The 16,515-nt window shown below is 35.7% G+C and overlaps 1 pseudogene; it reads left to right on the top strand.

Annotated features, from left to right (window-relative positions):
* Positions 1-10,086: 10,086 nt before the first annotated feature.
* On the top strand, positions 10,087-12,771 carry LOC115411876 (C-X-C chemokine receptor type 2-like; annotated as a pseudogene).
* Positions 12,772-16,515: the final 3,744 nt, after the last annotated feature.

The raw sequence follows: 16,515 nt of genomic DNA, 5'->3' as shown, positions 1-16,515 counted from the left end.
GTTTGCTGGAAAACTGGTCATCATTTCCTGCAGCGAGTGGGAAATGTGTGGTATTGTGCTGCGTTTGTGACAGGTGACTTTGGAAAAGTAGCAGCTTTGTTCCAAAAGCTTTGATGTGTGAATACAACTGGCTTACCACTGCATTTTGCCCCTGAAGGCTCGTGTTCAGCGCGTTCAGATGTCGTGTTATGTCAACTAAAATCCAAAATCAGCCAACCAAAACAGGATCGGGAGAGTTCTGGGATCGGTTGTCCCTTTTGTTCCATGAACTGTCCGATTTCTTTTCTGAGAGAGTAGAATCGCTGCAGTGCAGACCCCCGACTGAGCCATCTTATGCATTATGATACACAACATCTCCATATTCAGCGTGGATGTCGATCAGAAACTGTTGAAACTGACGGTGACACAGGGCTCTGGAGCGAATATAATTAATAGCCTTTATCACCGGTTTCATAATGTGATCATATTTCAGATGTTTGGCACATAGAACTTGTTGGTGAATAATACAATGGAGTTTTACAGCTTTGCCTCCTTCTTCGCTGACTTTTTTACAGACTAGGGTTGATAGCCCACTTTGCTCACCAACCATAGCAGGTGCGCCGTCCGTAATAATCCCAGTGATTTTATTCCACTGTAGCTTCATGTCATCTACGGCGGAACAAACAGAAGCAAACAAATCTATTCCTCTCGTTTGGTCCTTAAGGCTCTGGAGGTCAAGTAGCTCTTCACTCACGTTCATTTCATTGTCCACTCCTCTCAAAAAAATCAGTAACTGAGCGGTGTCAGACGCATCCGTGCTTTCGTCGCAGGCTAACGAAAAAAAGTCAAACTCCGCTCCTTTTGCCTCTAACTGTCTCTTAATATCAGATGAAATTTCTTCAATCCTCCGTGCCACAGTGCTACGAGCCAGGCAAATACTGGCAACTCTTGCTTTTTTTCAGGACAAATTTTCTCCACCATTTTCATCATGCAGTCTTTAATAAATTCACCCTCAGTAAAAGGTTTGCAGTGCTTGGCAATCAGCATAGCCACCTCGTAGCTCGCCTTTGTAGAATTCTCATTTGATTCACGGGCTCTTGTGAAAAAACCGCTGCTGTGCTATTAAAACAGCTTCAAGTTGCTTCAGTTTTTCGGTGCGTTCGTTTGCTGTTAGCTTATCATAGTTAGCATGTTTCGTTTGATAGTGCCGCTTAATGTTGAATTCTTTGAAAACAGCCACAGTCTCTTGACAAATTAAGCACACGCTGTTGTTTCGTATGTCCGTGAAAAAAATACTCCGATTTCCACTTGTCCTGGAAACGGCGGCCCTCGTTGTCAACTTTCCTTTTTTTAGTTCCAGTTGCCATTTTAGAATGGGCTAAAACGTACCACAGTGGTAATAGTTCACATAGGGGTCACGCGGCAACAGTGCAGCCACAGGTCTACTGCCATCTTCTGGTGAAGGATGGCAGTAAAATTGCTTTTTTGTATGTGTGTATTCTTTACTGTGGGCAAACCGTGCTGGCGGGCCACATATGATTGATTTCATGACAGAACGCTTCGGGCCGGTGGAAATTTAGAAACGGGCCGGATTTGGCCCGGGGGCCGGACTTTGGGCATGCCTGGTTTAAGGTTTCAATTACTATGAATAAAATATTTTTCTTCCATCACTCTTGGTTTTATTGATTGTTAAAAAGTTCCCGTTTTTTTTGTGTCACCCTGTATTATTTTTGAGTTTGATGCCCTAACTGGCAACTTTGCAAATTCATCCTGCGGGCCAGATTGGAAACTTTGGCGGGCTGGTTTTGGCCCCCGGGCCACAGTGTTTGACACCTGGCTTCAAAGTATGTCAAAGCAGAACCTGATTCAGTCCATTAGAAAAACATTTACATCCAGATTGATCCTTTTTCCATTGATTTAAAATGACTTTGAGTGGATTTAAGACCAGTTCTTTCAGTTTGATCTTCTGTTGGTTGTTCCAGAGCAGAACATTTAAAAGCTTCCTTTCCCAGTTCTGTTCTGACTTTTGGAACTCGCACAGATAACCCGTTCTAATTTCAGATTTTTTATGAATTTTTAAAATCTTTTTTTTTTCCCCCCATTTTCTTATAATGGTTGAAATTTCAAATGTCTGTAGCATCAAAACTATTGGTTGAATTCATACCCAATTGAGTTTATAGATTGCCAGTGACCCAGAATACATGTGGTTACATTTTTGGAAAAGTAGGTCAAAGTTATAATTTTTAATGAATTTTTAAAATCTTTTTTTCCTCCCATTCACTTCTAATGGGCAAAATTTCAAATGTCTATAAAAACATTGATTTTGTTTCGATTTACTTCAAACTTGGCACATATATAGAGGTAACTGATATGACATCAGCACAGGCATAGACATGATAACATCAGCTGGATCGATGCAAAAATAAGGTACAATATGTGCGAGGGGCGGGGCTTGTTGTACCTGGAACCACCTGTTATATATTTTGCTGAAAATGTCATGTTTTTTTTTCCTTTTTCTGTTTTGATATGATAACCTTTGAATTAAATGAGCTTTTATGAACATTTCTATGGTCAGTAAAATAAAAATAAGAAAATACCTGAGTTTCACTGTAAAAATGCTAAGGATGGTCTAATATATCACAGGTGTCAAACATGCGGCCCGGCCCGCCAAAGGGTCCAGTCCGACCCCTGGAATGAATTTGTGAAATGCAAAAATCACACTGAAGATATTAACAATCAAGGATGTTAAAATCACTTTAGGTCAGTTCAATCTCAAAATGATCAGACCAGTAAAATGTGATCATAATAACCTATAAATAATGAAAACTGTACATTTTTCTCTTTGTTTTGGTGTAGAAAAAGTTAAATTACACAAATGTTTACATTTACAGACTAGCCTTTTATTTAAAAAATATGTGAATAACCTGAAATTTCTTAAGAGAAGTATGTGGAATTTTAATAATATTCTGTTTGTTATTCAGTGTTTTGTGTATTTGTAGATCCACTGTGATCTCTAAGTTGTGATGCATATGGATAAATAATAAACTAAGGTGTAATATTGTTTAAATTGCAGTTATTTTCCTTAAGAATGTTCAGATTGTTCATATTTGTTCATGTTATGTTTGAGTACACTTCGTAGATGTAAACATTTTCAGTATGGAATTTGACTTTTTTCATTCAAAAGTTCTTATCCTATTATTTATATTATTTTACAGTCCGGCCCACTTTATATAATATTAGGCTGAATGTGGCCCCTGAACTAACATGAGTTTGACACCCCTGTAATGTATGGTGATAAATCATCTGGTTAAATGTTGACACTTTTCTGTGTTTTATTGTCTCACTCATGTCTGCTTCAGTAGGTCTTGATGTTGAGAAACAATGAAAAAAATTAATTAATTAATTATTAACAAAGACTGATTTGAAAATGTGAGGAATGAGCACAAAATTTAGATACGTGTTAAAGTATAGGGATTAAAAGTACAAAAGTAATCAAAATAAATACTGGAGTAAAGTACAGGTACCTGAAAAGAATAATGAGGTATTTATTCATGTTACTCTTATTATCCACAAAATGATTAGTATGACAAACTGAAAAGAAAAACAAATTATATCCATAATTTCATAAAAAAATATTCATTATCTGGCCTTTTCCACCACTGTAAGGGTTGGACAGAACACCAAAGTCAAATTAAAGTCAAACTGAAATGGACAGAAATCAAACTAAAATGACTTTGGTTTTGAAAAGTTTCATTAAAAATGTTTTAAATACTTTTTCATGTTTTTGTACATAAACATGATGATAGGAATTATTAACCTCAATACTAAATTATTATTATTTTGCTGGAAAATGCCAGATTTTCTTGTGACTAAATGTTCAAACTGACTTTCCTTTTCTTAGATCCAGGTTTGGTTGAAACAGTTGAAGTTTAGGACCGACCGTTCACCACACAGCCCTTTTTATTTCAGTGTTTTTTTTCCTTTTTCACAGCCTTTAAGTTTCCTTCCCACGTAGTCGACACACATTGTCATAAACCCATTGGCCCTTATGATACAATTGTGACACTGGAAGTTGAAACACATGAGAAGTGTGGCAGGAAATGTGATGCTTGTCACTCGTGTCAACACAGATGCATGTCATGAGCTGGAACTTCCTCTGAAGCAGCGGTCGAGACTGGAAATGAAGACACACTGTGGTTTTATTCAAAGTACACTGAACATAGAAAGACAGATAAACAGACAGATAAACAGACAGACAGACAGACAGACAGATAGAACGATAGAACGATAGATAGATAGATAGATAGATAGATAGATAGATAGATAGATATAGATATAGAGATAGATAGATAGATAGATAGATAGATAGATAGAACGATAGATAGAACGATAGAACGATAGAACATAGAACATAGATAGATAGATAGATAGATAGATAGATAGATAGATAGAACATAGAACGATAGATAGATAGAACGATAGATAGAACGATAGAACAATATAGATAGATAGATATAGATAGAACGATAGAACGATAGATGATAGATAGAATGATAGATAGAACGATAGACGAAGATAGATAGAACGATAGAACGATAGATAGAACGATAGAACGTAGATTGACGATAGATAATAGATAGATAGATATATAGATAGATAGATAGATAGATAGATAGATAGATAGATAGATAGAACGATAGAACGATAGAACGATAGATAGAACGATAGATAGATAGATGATAGATAGATAGATAGATAGATAGATAGATAGATAGATAGATAGAACGATAGATGATAGATAGAACGACAGAACGAAAGATACATAGAATGATAGAACGATAGAACATACGATAGATAGATAGATAGAACGATAGATATAGAACGATAGAATGATAGATAGAACGATAGATAGAACGATAGATAGAACTATAGATAGATAGATAGATAGATAGATAGATAGATAGATAGATAGATAGATAGATAGATAGATAGATAGATAGATAGATAGAACGATAGAACAATAGATAGAACGATAGACAAGACACAAGAAAAGCACTCAGAGAGATCTGCCCCCCCCCGATCACCACCAAAATGTCATCATTTCTTCCTTGTGCCAGTATCAACATTTCCTGAAAATTTCATGAAAATCCGTCCATAACTTTTGAGTTATCCTGCTAACGAACACAAACACGCATGCATGCAAACACACAAAGCAAAGTGATCACAATAGAGGTAAAAAATAGAACATGAGTAAACACACTATTCATTCATTCATTCATTCATTTTCTGAACCCGCCTTTATCCTCACCAGGGTCATGGGGGTCGCTGGAGCCTGTTCCAGCTACATATGGACGAAGGCGGGGTTCACCCTGGACAAAACACACCATACATAATAAATCTAAAGTAAAGACAAACAGAAATGGGTGAAAAATCGGAATAATTTCCCAGTAAAGTGCAGTTTTGTTTGGTGTTGAATAGTACAAGTCCAGGTTTATTGTACTGTTAAATATCATTGTCTTCATATTCATAACGGTCTGAACTCAGACACAAATGGACCAAAGTCTGTGGACCCGTTGAATCCAGGTGTTTCTTTTCTAACAGGGGTCTGGGATCCAAAACAATAAGGACTAATGTCAGAATAGAGTTTTATAATATGGAATAAATATCATTGCATTGGCTAGTTTGGGTTCAATTATTATCTTTGCCTCAGAGAGGGTTTGGACTTCATTTCTCTCAACATTAATTTTGTTTTTTTATATACTTTTCTTTTTTTCTTTTGTTCAGACAAGCAGCTAACATAAAAACTATACCTTGTCTGAACAAAAGAAACAAAGAAAAGTATACTTACATAAACAGAAGACAAAATGAACGTCATTAGCCTGATTTTTTTTTTGTTTTGTTTTGTTTTTTTTTATCTATGACTCTGATTTTAAATATCCTACCTCCACATTTCTAAAAATAAATAAATAGATAAATACTGTAAATAATCTTCTTCCACATCTAACCATCTACTTTCATCACATCTGACTGAGGAAGAAAACTCTACCGTTAAATTTAAAAAGGAAATACTGATGTTTCTAAACTATATGGACATAAATATTGGGACACATCACCCAAAATTCACCCAAAAAAACCCAAAAATCACTTAATGATCACCCCACCCACCCCCCCACCCAAAAAAAATTCACTTATTAATCACTCCCCAAAAAAATCACTTAATAAGCACCCAAAATAACCCAAAAATCACTTAATAACCCCCCCCCCAAAAAAAATCACTTAATAATCATCCAAAACAACCCAAAAACCATTTAATAATCACCCAAAAACCACCCAGTTTCTTTTTTCTCCATGAGTCTGATTTTAAATGTTCTTCCTCTAAATTTCTATAATATTTTTCCTGCTCTGACCGTAAATAATAATTTTCTTCCACATCTAACCATCTACTGTCATCACATCTGACTGAGGAAGAAAATCTACCATTAAACTATGAAATATTGATGTTTCTAAACTGTATGGACATAAATATGTGGACACATCATCCCAGCTGTCAGATGTCCTGTTCATGAGGATCAGACACAGAAACATAATAATAATCAATAGGATATTTATCCCATATATAAAACTATATTCTGACATTAGTCATTATTGTTGGATCCCAGACCCTGTTAGAAAAGAACACCTGGATTCAACGGGTCCACAGAGTTTGGTCCAATAGTGGATGAGTTAGACCACAGGTGTCAAATGTGGCCCGGGGCCCAAATCCGGCCCACCAAAGGGTCCAGTCTGGTCCTTGGGATGAATTTGTGAAATGCAAGAATTACAGTAAGACATTAACAATCCTTTTAGTTCAGGTTCCACATTCAGACCAGTTATACTATCATATACTATCATAATAACATATAAATAACGACAACTCTAATTTATTCTCTTTGTAAATGTAAATATTTTCATGTGTTTACACTAAAACAAATATAATTTCACAAAAATGTAAATAACCTGAACAAATATGAACAACCTGAAATGTCTTAAGAAGTAAGTGGAATCTTCACAATATTCTGCCGGATATAAAATGTTTTGTGAATTTGTAGATCCACTGTGATCTGATCTGTAAGTTCTAATGTACATGTGGAAATGAAACTGAGGCAGAATATTGTTAAAATTACACTTATTTTTTCAGTTTGTTCAGTTTGTCACATTGTCTGATAAGATAGTGTATAGATGTGAACATTTTCATAATGTAATTCGACTCTTTTCGCTCTAAAACATAGAGAAAAGTTTGGTGTTGACATTGTTTATATATATTATTTTTTATTTTACTGGTTCGGCCCACTGCAGATCAAATTTAGCCCAATGTTGCCCCTGAACTAAAATGAGTTCGACAGTTCTGATCTGAGGAACGACGTGTGGGATCAAGTAAAACCGACTAAATGCTACGAAAGTATAAATCTGAAAGTGACAAAACAGTGGCACATGTTTGCTGTTTGTCTTCAGTTTGTGTACATAAACTTTACATGAACCAGTGGTTTTCCTTTCAGTTTTGGCCTCAGTGTGACTAAATGTCTCATGACACTGATGACACAGAATATAGAGCTGGTTTGGTTGTTTAGAGGAAACATCCTGGTTTTGGAATAAACAAAGAGTGAATATGAAAATACAGGAAGTTGCTATATGAACAAACCTGGGACTTCACTGTGTTTTCCCTCCAGTCTCTATGTTTGTGCTGTTTAACGCTGATACGAGGTGAAAGCTAACTGCTGGAACTGTAACATCTGTGTGTTTCAGCAGAGTTTTCATCTATCATGTTGGACTGAAAAGTGTCCAGAACAGAGCAGTTTTACCCCTGGGCTTCTATATTAATGTTTCACCTTCATTTTTATCCTTCATCCAGGGAAAGTATAAAAACAAAACACACAAACACTAGGAAACAGCACAATATTGTACAAATACGTATATAGTACAAAACGTCAATAAAATTAAAGTTCAAGATCCTTTATTGTCATTCAACATTAAGAAAATATTGGTTCTGCAGTATATCGCGATATATCATTTCACGATACTGTATCGCACAGGTGTCAAGCATGCGGCCCGGGGGCCAAATCTGCACCCACCCCCCCAAAGGTTCCATTCCAGCCCCGCAGGATGAAAGTGCAAAAATGACCCTGAACAGTCCAGGTAAAATCCTTTTGGTTCAGGTTCCACATACAGACCAATGTGATCTCCAGTAAAATAACAACACAATAACCCATAAATAATGACAACGACAAATGTTCTTTGTGAAAATTATGTGGAAAAAATTTAAGTGAAAAAAATAACATTACACTGTGAAAATATTTACATTTACAAAACTATTCTTTCAAAATAAATGCAAATAAATACATAAATAAAAACAAAGATGAACAACCCGAAATGTGCAATTGTAACAATATTCTGCCTGTTATTAAATGTTTTGTGCATTTACAGATCCACTGTGATCTGGAGTTGTGTAATAATAAGAGATGGAATATTAGAGAAATTGTTCAAATTTTAGTTCCAAACTCCAAAATTTTAACAATATTCTGCCTGTTACCAAATGTTTATGGAACTTGTGTGTAATGTCAAGTATAAATAATAAGTTGAGGCATAATATTGTTAAAATTGCACTAATTTTTCAAATGAAATTTCTGTTTTTTCAGGTTATTCACATCTTTTTTAAAATGTAAATATTTCATAATTTAATTGTTTTTTTTTTGTGCTAAAACAAAAAGAAAAACTTGGATTTGTCATTATTTATAGGTTATTAAGTCTTTATTTTACTGGTCTGGCCCACTTGAGATCAAATTGGGCTGAATATGGAACTGAACCAAAATGAGTGTGACACCCCTGCTGTATCGATATTAAAAAGTACTGTATTGATATTTTTTAGGTATTTATTCAAATGCAGATTTTGCGTTTCATTTTTGTTTTTTGTTTTTCTTTTTTGTTTTTTCATTTTATTTATTACTGTTTAACACTATTTTATTCAATAATGTTTATTTGAATCATCCTAAAAGCACTTTTTACAGTCAGAGGCAGATGGTAGTTCCTTTGTTGGGATTGAACTAAAATAATGTTCTGATGTTAGTTCTGAACTAATAGAATATGAACATTTGAAAAGGATCTTAAACTGTAATGTCTGTAAAAAATGAGAGGAACATTTTGTGATACGACATTAGATCCTGTTCTGATCACATAAAAATGTGTTCAGCTTTTGTGCATATTTTGGATGTACTTAAATTCTTTAAGGAAATAATCATTTAAAAAAAGAAACAAACAAAAAAATGCCTTTTTAATAGTATCATGATATATCGTGATATATTGTATCATGATCCTAGTATTGTAATTTGTATCGTATCACCAGATTCTTGCCAATACACACCCCTATTCAACATGTGGTATGATGAATGAAATAACTGAAAAATAATAAAAAAAAAAAAAAAAAAAAAAAAAAAATATATATATAATATATATATAAATATAAACACATTTAAAATAGAAAACACAGAGCAAAGTGCAGATAATAATAATAAATAATAATAATAATATAATATAATAATAATACAAAAATAGAAGAAGAGAAATGACTGAAATGTAAACAGATTATGCATGTTTTATTGTAGTAACTGCACAAACAGAAAGAATAAAAGAAGGAAAAATAAAAGAAGAGTAAAAAAAAAGAGTAAAGGACGTCCCACAGACAGGATATGGATGTCACTCATGATCAGAGTTTAATGTACTTTCAGGTATTTGTTCTTTTTCTGTGTAAATGTTGTGTAATTAGGAGTGACAACACTGTTTCTCCATCTGTACTGTCCTGTCTGGGGGCTGTGTCAGTGGGGGAGGGCTTCTGCTTCCATACAATACATCAGTGTCTTCTGGATTATAAAGCGTCCTAACAGGCAAATAATAATAATAATAATAATAATAATAATAATAATAATAATATGATAAACATCAATAAGGACAGGATCATAAAGTTGAACATGGATGTGAAACAGATAAAACATTCAAATGAACTCTTCATTGTGTTTTAAAGTTGTGATGTTTTTGTGTTGGTCAGTGTAATATCAGCCAAACAGGAAAAGATGCAGATAGTCCCGGTGAGGGGGCGGGGCCTGGGCACATATTAAACTTGTTCCTCGTCTCTTTGACTCATTGTCAGCGCCTCCCACATCCAACACACCACAATGACTGGCAAGTATTTACATCCTTACAATTTTACAACACAGCTTTGGGTTCATTTATTTCATACAGCTCTATTACCTGATCATGTGTAATTCTGTTATATGTCACTTTATTTATTATTATTATTACTATTTATGCTATTTTCAGTCACTTTAGCAATTTCTGTGTTTTATATTTTCTGTTTCTTTTTTATTATATCTGATGCCTCTTGTCTTGTGCTGCTGTGACATCTGAATTTCCCCTTTGAAGGAACAACATAGTAAATCTTTCTGATGTTAAAATAGATCACTTATCAAATCAGCTCATTTATTTAAGATTGCTTTTATGTTTAATCTTAATGTTTAATTGTTTTATATTCGTGTACCTGTGTTTTGCACCTGCTTTTATCTGTTTTTGTGTTTGGTCTCTGTTTTTATCTGCTGTATGTAAAGTGTCTTTGAGTTCTATGAAAGCACTATACAAATAAATGTATTATTATTATTATTATTATTATTATTATTAAAGGAAATTGAATTATAACTTCAAAAAGACAAACAGAATGTGTGCCATGGTAGTTGAATTATGACTAAACATCGTATGCTTCTATGATGTATGTGATCGTCTTATGTGGGAGCTCAGAACAAAAGCTGTAGAGCAGTAAAAAGTATTGACAGCAGCAGAGTGCAGTCGATGACAGACACGTGTTCATTTTAACAGTGTTTTAGTGAAGTTTTAGTTGTTTTTGCTGTGAATTCTTGTAAATAATTGTATAATAGTGCTGTGTGGAGTGTTCTACTAGTGTGCTTTGCCGTGGTTTTCGTTGAGTTTTTGAGTTTTGGGTTCACCTTTTTTTCACAGTTTTTTTTTTTTTTTTTTCTGTTTGTATAGTTCATTAATAGTTCTATTTTCCATATACATACTGTTTTTGTAAGGCTTGTATATATAAAATACAGCTAAAACTGAATGAACCTATTAAAGTTAATTGGTCTAATATCCTGTATGTATGTATGTATGTATGTATGTATGTATGGATAATGTGGATGGATGGATGGATGGATGATGGGTGAATGAATATTGGATGGATGGATGGATGATGGATGGATGGATGACGGACGGACGGATAGACGGACAGACGGACGGATGGATTTGGTTGGATGGATGGATGGATGGATGGATGGACGGACGGACGACGGATGGATCGATGGATAGATGAATGGATAATGGGTGGATGAATATTGGATGGATGGATGGATGGATGGACGGACGGACAGATGGACGGACGGATGGATGGACGGACGGATGGACGGACGGATGACGGACGGATGGACGGATTTGTTGGTGGATGGATGGATGGGACAGACGGACAGATGGATGTTGTATTTCTTTCCTGTTTTTCCTCATTGGCTCTCTCCGTGTCCGTCCTCAGATTTCGGAGTGTCGTCCTTCATCACAAACTTCGGTGACCTGTATGATGAACTCAACTTTACGTACAATGACTCTGGGTTCGTCCTGAACCCTGGAACGCAGCCATGTGACCACTTCTCCCTCTCAGGCGTCATCACGGCTGTCATCGCTGTGTTCTACATCCTCATCTTCATCCTGGCCATTCCTGGAAACCTGGTTATTGGACTGGTGATCGGCTTGAGCAAACAGTCTTTGCAGCCGTCGGACCTGTACCTGCTCCACCTGGCGGTCGCCGACCTCCTGCTGGCGGTGACTCTACCGTTCTGGACCACGTCGGTGATACAGGGCTGGGTGTTCGGGGACGCCATGTGCAAAATTGTAACCATCTTGCAAGAAGTGAGCTTCTACACTAGCATTCTGTTCCTCACGTGCATCAGCGTGGACCGTTACCTCGTCATCGTGCGAGCTCTGGAGGCTCGTCGGACGAACCGCCAAATGGTCAGCTGGGGGGTCTGCGCTTCTGTCTGGATGGTCGGAACCTTTCTGTCTCTGCCGGGGTTCTTCAGTTCTGCTCACAGAGCTCAAAATTCTACCCTGACAGTTTGCAGTGAACTTTACGATCCAAGCAGAGCCGACACGTGGCGGTTGGCCACCAGAATTTCTCGCCACAGTCTTGGTTTCATCATCCCGTTGGCCGTCATGCTGGTCTGCTACGGAATAACCATCCAGCGCCTCCTTCACATCCGCGGAGGCTTCCAGAAACAACGAGCCATGAGGGTGATCGTGTTCGTGGTGGTCGCCTTCCTGCTGTGTTGGACGCCGTACCACGTCGCGGTGATGGTCGACACCTTCTTCAGGGCGAAGATTGTACCGTACCAGTGCCCGGCGAGGATGGCTGTCGATCAGACCATGTTTGCGACACACAGTCTGGGCCTCCTCCACAGCTGCGTCAACCCGGTGCTGTACGCATTTGTGGGAGAAAAGTTCCGAAGGAGGCTCCGACAGATCATGAGGAAGATGGGGATCCCGAAGAGACGACGATGACGAGAAGCAGCCATCTCAATGTCGTCAGAAATCACATCCACGGTCATGTGATGGAACACGGATGAACCATTTAGACACAGATGAGGTCGTTTTAATCATGTATTGAATGCATGATCTCAGGTCTTTCACGGTGATAGGACTGAGTTCAATTAACCCTTAAAGACCCAAACACACCAGCGACCGAAACCACCTACTGATCTAAACGGTTTAATACCTGTTGATCCACTAATCCAACAATCCATGTCTATAATTGGTGTAAAAGGCAGTTTGTCAACTTTTCATGGTCATCAGATATGACCCATTTGGACGTTCAGAGGCTCTGCAGTTACCGTGGAAACACCGTCATCTTCTACAACATTGGTTCACCAGTGAAACCCATGGAGTTGGATCAATGACAGTGGATGGACACACTGGGTTTATGATCAGTTAGTGATAGATTTGCTAAAATATCCCTTTTTCAGCATTTTTTTCCCCAGTTTTTGATATTAGGGTCAAAACAGTAATGTCCCGTCAGAGAGCGAACTTTAATTGATTGCCATTCCAACATTTTTTCAATAAAGTAGCTCCTTGTTTTGGATAATCCCTTATGGTCCATCTAAAGCAAAAATGAATTTAAAAGTAAAAATGTGGGTCATTTAGCAACACTAATCTGTCAAATTGTATCTAAAATGTCCCGTAAGAGAGATTTCGAATAGTGTGTTTTGACCCATAATAACCCTCAACTTTACTCTGAGCTTTTGTAAACATCAACATGATGTTGGAAATACCTTATTTTCGCTGAAAATGTTAAAATACTGAGGATAATATAATAAATGGTGATAAATCACTTAAGAAAAAGTGAATAGAGAGAACTAATCATTTGGGAACAAAAGTAGTGCTGGGTTTATATGGGTAAATGTACCACTGTAAGATTATAGTTAAACTATGTACATATTGTAACTTTATTTGCCTTCTGTCAGTAAAAACTGAAAGCGTCAAATGTAAATACATCGTAAACAAGTGGTGCCAGGCACAACAGACCCTGCCCCTCGCACGTATTGTAGCTTATTTTGGCATCGATCCAGCTGATGTCATCATGTCTATACATGGGCTGATGACATCATAGACAAATTTCAGCCATAACATTGAGATGACTTTAGAAAGATTTTGTGTTGTTTTGGTTCTGTATAATATGCCTTAGCTTTATGTCAGAGTGATGTATAACAATTGCTTCTATATGTGCCAAGTTTGAAGTAAATTGAAACAAAATCGATGTTTTTATAGATGGTTGAAATTTCACCCAGTATAAGTAAATGGGGGGAAAAAAATGTTTAAAGAATTTCTAAAAAATTTTACCTTTGACCTACTTTTTCCAAATGTAATCACATCTAATCATGGGTCACTGCCAATCTATAAACTAAATTTGGTATGAATTCAACCAGTTGGGGGGGTGGGGGGTTGATGACCAAACCCTTTGCTGAAATTCTGGGCCAGCGTACAAACTGAAAATCAAATGTTGTTGTGTTAGCCTTTACTGAACACAAAGCAGAAGAAGGAAACAAAGATGATGTGCTCAATAGGGCTGTGTATTGGCAAGAATCTGGCGATATGATACTAATCACAATACTAGGGTCATGATACGATACATCACAATATATCATGATACTGTTAAAAAGGTGATTTTTTATTGGTTTTGTTTCTTTTTTCAAAGATTATTTCCTGGAAGATTTAAATTACACCAGAAATGTGCACAAATACTAAACACATTTTTATTTGATCACAACAGGATCTAATGCTATATCACAAAATGTTCCTGTTTTAAAACTTAAATGATGTTTTACAGACATTACAGTTTAAGATCCTATTCAAATGTTCATATTCTATTAGTTCAGAACTAACATCAGAACATTTTGTTCAAACCCAACATAGGAACTAACATTATTAATAAAAGCGTTAAATAATAATAAATAAAATACAAAACAAAAGAAAAACAAAAAAACAAAAATGAACCTCCACAATATCTGCATTTGAATGAATACCTAAAAATATCGATACAGTACTTTTTCATATCGATATAGTATCGTGAAATGAAATATCGCGATATGTTGCAGAACCAATATTTTCTTACACCCATAGTTGTCAATAGAGCGCCAGTCAGACAGAAAAAACAATGAGGAAAAAATGATCAAATATATGTTAGTTTCAACAACTGTCACAAGAATGAAAAGTAACATTACAATACTCACAGTCATTGAAAGCCATTGTAATATTATGTAATATGACCGTTATGTAATTAAAGAGATAAACGCCTTTTCATTCACCTATTTTAATGCTCATATGAAATATAAAAGCTGGTGAATAAAAGGACAAAATGAAGTTGTATGAAATATTACATCTACCGGTAGAATGTGAACACTTTAAACTGACCTCCTGTCACAATAAATTCATCCATTTTAGATCTCATTAAGATATTTGAAATCAAACAATAATCAATCGAAAAGTTCTAAAATTCATGGGACGAAATGCTTCTCAGACCAAAAAAGAGTTAGTTCGAAGTGCTCTTTGGAAAAAGGGATTCATAAAGTAGACGCCAAACTGGAAGAAAAATCCAAGGCACTCTTTAAACATTAAAAAGCCTTTATTAACATGGCATGATCATATCTAGACATGACCGTTAATCAAGGCATTTTAATGTTTAAAGAGAGTGCCTTGGATTTGTCTTCCAGTTTGGTATCTAATAAGCAATCGTATTTTGATAATTTTGATAATCTTTTCAGCTGAAAATGAATAGAAATATGTATTTTATATTTGACTGTTTTGACAGTTTTGTTCAAATTTACACTTGGACGTACATCTGATGATAATCTGTTTGAACACATGTCTATTTGAAAGTCAAAATGTGAGGTGATAACAGGTGATAAAAAACACCAGGTCAGCCTGCTCTTAGCTCAGCCAAACTCCAAAGGACTCAATACTCTTTCAATATTACCTTCAACCTGCCACATTTTTTTTTTTTCTGCATATTTATTTTATTGCATTAAACTGGACTTCAGTTCCGATCTGCTGTAGACGTGGGAAACCCTCTGGTGCTGGAAGTCGTTCACTTACAGAATCCTTTTCTACAATTAAATACCCACTCTTTCTTCAGTCAGGTCAGATGAAGCAACAGTGGAAAACATGTTTCTTAAGTTTTCATTTCACGTGTAACTATGTGCAACCATATTTCAACACAAGGACTGAACAACGTTAAGACAGATGTCAATGTATACCATGAAATGTGGTTGAAGAAAAGAAAGCACTGATAAAAGTGTGCGTTTTAAGCATTGTGATTCAGTTCTCTAAACCAGGGGTCGAACTCATTTTAGTTCAGGTTCCACATTCAACCCAACATGATCTGAAGTGGGTCGGACCAGTAAATAATAACAGTGAAAAAAGTAAAATTACATTATGAAAATGTTTACATCTGCAAAGTTTCCTTAAAAATCTGAGTAACATGAACAGTTGGAAATGTCTTGAGAGAAACAAACTATTTTAACAATATTTTGCCTCAGTTTATTATTTACGTATATACATTATAAGGTACGGATCTCAGTGGATCTACAAATACACAAAACATTTAATAACAGGCAGACTATTGGTACAATTCCACAGACTTCTCTTAGAACATTTCAGGTTGTTCATATTTGTTCAGGTTCCACATTTTTTGTAAAAGGATAGTTTGTAAATGTAAAAAAAATTCATGTAATTTAACTTTTTTTTAGCCTAAAAAGAGAAAATTTTGTAGTTGTCATTATTATAGGTTATTAGGATAGTATTTTTACTGGTCCAACCCACTTGAGATAATTTTGGTCTGTACGTGGAGTCTGAACTAAAATAATTTTAACATCCTTGATTGTTAATATGTTCAGTGTAATTTTTTCATTTCACAAA

The sequence above is a fragment of the Sphaeramia orbicularis genome, chromosome 21 (assembly GCF_902148855.1).
Source record: "Sphaeramia orbicularis chromosome 21, fSphaOr1.1, whole genome shotgun sequence".
Lineage (NCBI taxonomy): Eukaryota > Metazoa > Chordata > Actinopteri > Kurtiformes > Apogonidae > Sphaeramia > Sphaeramia orbicularis.
Note: the sequence above shows the minus strand (reverse complement) of the source record. Positions and strands in the feature narration are given on the sequence as shown.